The sequence below is a fragment of the Apium graveolens genome, chromosome 6 (assembly GCF_009905375.1).
Source record: "Apium graveolens cultivar Ventura chromosome 6, ASM990537v1, whole genome shotgun sequence".
Classification (NCBI taxonomy): domain Eukaryota; kingdom Viridiplantae; phylum Streptophyta; class Magnoliopsida; order Apiales; family Apiaceae; genus Apium; species Apium graveolens.
Window position 1 is genome coordinate 102583070 of NC_133652.1, and position 3583 is coordinate 102586652.

The window sequence follows — 3583 nt, forward strand, 5'->3', positions numbered from 1 at the left end:
CATATAGGAACTCAACATAATTGATGACTATTCAACTTCTATCTTAATTGTGGATGCTTGGTAGAATGGTATTAGTACAATGAAAGTTGGCTTTTATCAGTTTCGTGTTATTCGATTAATATCATCATTGTCGCATGCTAAAGGTAATAACAATGGCTATAGAAGGAAGTAATAATGAAGTTGTGATCTCATGAGTGTTTTATTATTGATAATTTGAAGTGTTAGTTAAGTGGTTAATTAAGTAGTTAATTATAATTAATATTTAATCAACAATTTTAAGTGTTATTATATTAACATTGAGAAGTAATCATACATTGGTGAGTGAGTTTAATTAGACAATAATTTAGTCTGAGTCTCTGAGGGAATGAACTAGAAAGTATTCTATATTACTTGCGAACGCGTATACTTGCGTGAATATTAGTGCGTGTTTTCGCCCTAACAAGTTTTTGGCGCAGCTGCCGGGGACTCGGCGTATTTGTTTAGTTTATGTACTTACCATCATTGGTCATTAGGACTCAGTGATTAGGACGTAGTAGTTACTTACTCTTTTCGGTTGTGTTTCAGGTACTTTAGCAAGCGTTTATGCAAACTCGTTCTCGTGCTCGCAAGAGGACTTTAGATACAGCTGAGGAGACAGACGAAGTTCTTGATATTCCGGAGAAGTTAGATTTTGAGGATTCGGATTCAGGAACTGAGCAGAAAGAACCAGTAAACATGGGAGATCGTATTGTTCAAGCTGATCCAGCTCTTATGGATTTTTCTCGGCCTAAAATTGATGACATTCAGTCAAGCATCCTTCATCCGGCTATTCAAGCTAACACCTTTGAAATCAAGCCGGGCACTATTCAGATGGTGCAGAATTCTGTTTCTTTTGGAGGAGCGGTAACTGAAGACCCCAACATGCACATAAGAAATTTTGTCGAGATCTGCAGCACTTTTAAGTATAATGGCATGACTGATGAGGCTATCAAGTTGAGGCTTTTCCCTTTCTCACTGAGGGATAAGGCTAAAGACTGGTTACATTCTGAACCAGCTGGGTCCATCACTACGTGGCAAGATCTTGCGCAAAAGTTTCTGGTGAAGTTTTATCCAATGGCAAAGACTGCTGCTATGAGGAGTGCTCTTACTCAGTTTGCGCAGCAACCTACAGAATCTATGTGCGAGGCTTGGGAACGCTACAAGGAAATGTTGAGAAAATGTCCACATCATGGAATGCCGGATTGGATGGTGATCACTGGTTTTTATAATGGTTTGGGGGCCCAATCTCGGCCCATGCTCGATGCAGCAGCTGGAGGAGCCTTATGGGCTAAAAGCTATACTGAGGCGTATAATCTTATAGAGACGATGGCTGCAAATGAGCATCAAAACCCAACTCAGAGGATGACGTCAGGCAAGGTAGCAGGTATTCTGGAAGTTGATGTAGCCACCGCTATTGCAGCCCAGCTCCAAGCGCTATCAATGAAGGTTGATTCTCTGGCTACGTATGGAGTTAATCAAATAGCTATGGTTTGTGAGCTTTGTGCAGGTTCTCATGCTACGGATCAGTGTTCTCTTGTCAACGAATCTGTTCAGTATGTGAATAATTATCAGCGACAACAGCAGCCTGTGCCAGCGACCTATCATCCTAATAACAGAAATCATCCAAATTTCAGCTGGGGGAATAATCAGAATGCTATTCAGCCACCATATCAGCAAGGAGTGAGTAAACAGTTTAACCCACCTGGATTCCAGCAACCATAGCAGTATGCTACAAGGTAATCATATCCTCAACAGGGAAGTGCAGCTGCACCTACTAGTGCTGATTTTGAGGAACTTAAGCTGTTGTGCAAGAGTCAGGCGGTTTCTATCAAGACCTTGGAAAATCAAATCGGTCAATTAGCCAATGCAGTGCTCAATTGTCAACCTGGCACTCTTCCCAGTGACACGGAAGTACCAGGCAGGAAGGAAGCTAAAGAGCAAGTCAAGGCTATTACTTTAAGGTCTGGAAAAGTAGCGGATGCTGAAAAGGCAAAAGAAGTCGAAGCTGAAGTTAGAGATGAAGAATCTAAGCAAAAGGAGAAAGCGGCGGAACCAAGGAAGACTACTGTTGAACACACTCTGCCTGAGGCTAATACAGGAGAGAAACAGCTCTATCCTCCACCACCTTTTCCTAAGAGATTGCAGCAACAAAAGCTGGATAGACAGTTTGGGAAGTTTCTGGAGGTGTTCAAGAAACTTCACATCAATATACCTTTCGCTGAGGCTCTGGAACAAATGCCTAGTTATGCGAAGTTTATGAAGACTATTCTTTCAAGGAAGGTGAAACTGGATGACCTTGAAACCGTTGCTCTCACGGAAGAATGCAGCGCTGTTCTGCAGCAAAAGTTACCGCCAAAGCTGAAAGATCCAGGAAGCTTCACCATTCCTTGCACCATTGGCAATCTAACTTTTGACAAGTGCCTTTGTGATTTGGGAGCAAGTATTAATCTGATGCCGTTATCGATCTTTAAAAAGCTGGATCTGCCTGATCCAAAATCCACATACATGTCGCTATAATTGGCGGACCGTTCCATTACTTACCCAAGGGGCATAGTTGAGGATGTGCTCGTCAAGGTGGATAAGCTCTTCTTTCCAGCAGATTTTGTTATTCTGGATTTTGAGGAAGATAAGAAGATTCCCATAATCTTGGGAAGGCCTTTCTTGGCTACTGGCCGTACCTTGATAGATGTGCAAAAAGGTGAACTTACTATGCGGGTCCAAGATCAGGATGTGACCTTCAATGTATTCAAGGCAATGAAATTCCCTACAGAAGATGAGGAGTGCTTAAAAGTGGATGTGATTGATACTGCGGTTACTTCGAAACTCGATCACATGCTAATGTCTGATGCATTGGAAAAGGCCTTATTGGGGGATTTTGACAGCGATGATGAAGATAGCAACGAGCAATTACAATATCTGAACGCTTCTCCATGGAAGCGAAAGCTGGACATACCATTTGAATCTCTTGGTACTTCTGACCTTAAGAATGCTGAAGGGAAGCTCAAACCATCAATAGAGGAAGCACCTACCTTGGAGCTCAAACCATTACCTGAACACTTGAGGTATGCTTTTTTAGGTGATTCATCTACGTTACCTGTTATTATTTCAGCTGACCTTTCAGGTAGTGAGGAAGACAAGCTCTTAAGGATTTTGAGAGAATTCAAATCGGCTATAGGATGGACCATAGCAGACATCAAGGGGATAAGTCCTTCATATTGTATGCATAAAATTCTGTTAGAGGAAGTAGTAAGCCAACTGTGGAACAGCAGCGAAGACTGAACCCGATCATGAAGGAGGTGGTAAAGAAAGAAATTCTGAAATGGCTAGATGCAGGCATCATTTATCCTATTTCTGACAGCTCGTGGGTGAGCCTCGTACAATGTGTACCTAAGAAAGGAGGTATCACTGTGGTCGCAAATGAAAAGAATGAGCTCATCCCTACTCGAACAGTTACAGGATGGAGAGTATGCATGGATTATAGGAAATTGAACAAAGCCACAAGGAAGGATCACTTTCCTCTTCCATTTATTGATCAAATGCTTGACAGATTGGCGGGACATGAGTA

At 42.0% G+C, this 3583-nt stretch overlaps 1 non-coding gene across 1 annotated transcript; it reads right to left on the reverse strand.

Moving 5' to 3' along the window:
* Nucleotides 1-1107: 1107 nt before the first annotated feature.
* Nucleotides 1108-1214, reverse strand: LOC141669430 (small nucleolar RNA R71). Its single transcript, XR_012553716.1, has one exon. It is a non-coding gene; the product is annotated as a small nucleolar RNA R71 (small nucleolar RNA).
* Between the last annotated feature and the right edge of the window lie 2369 nt (nt 1215-3583).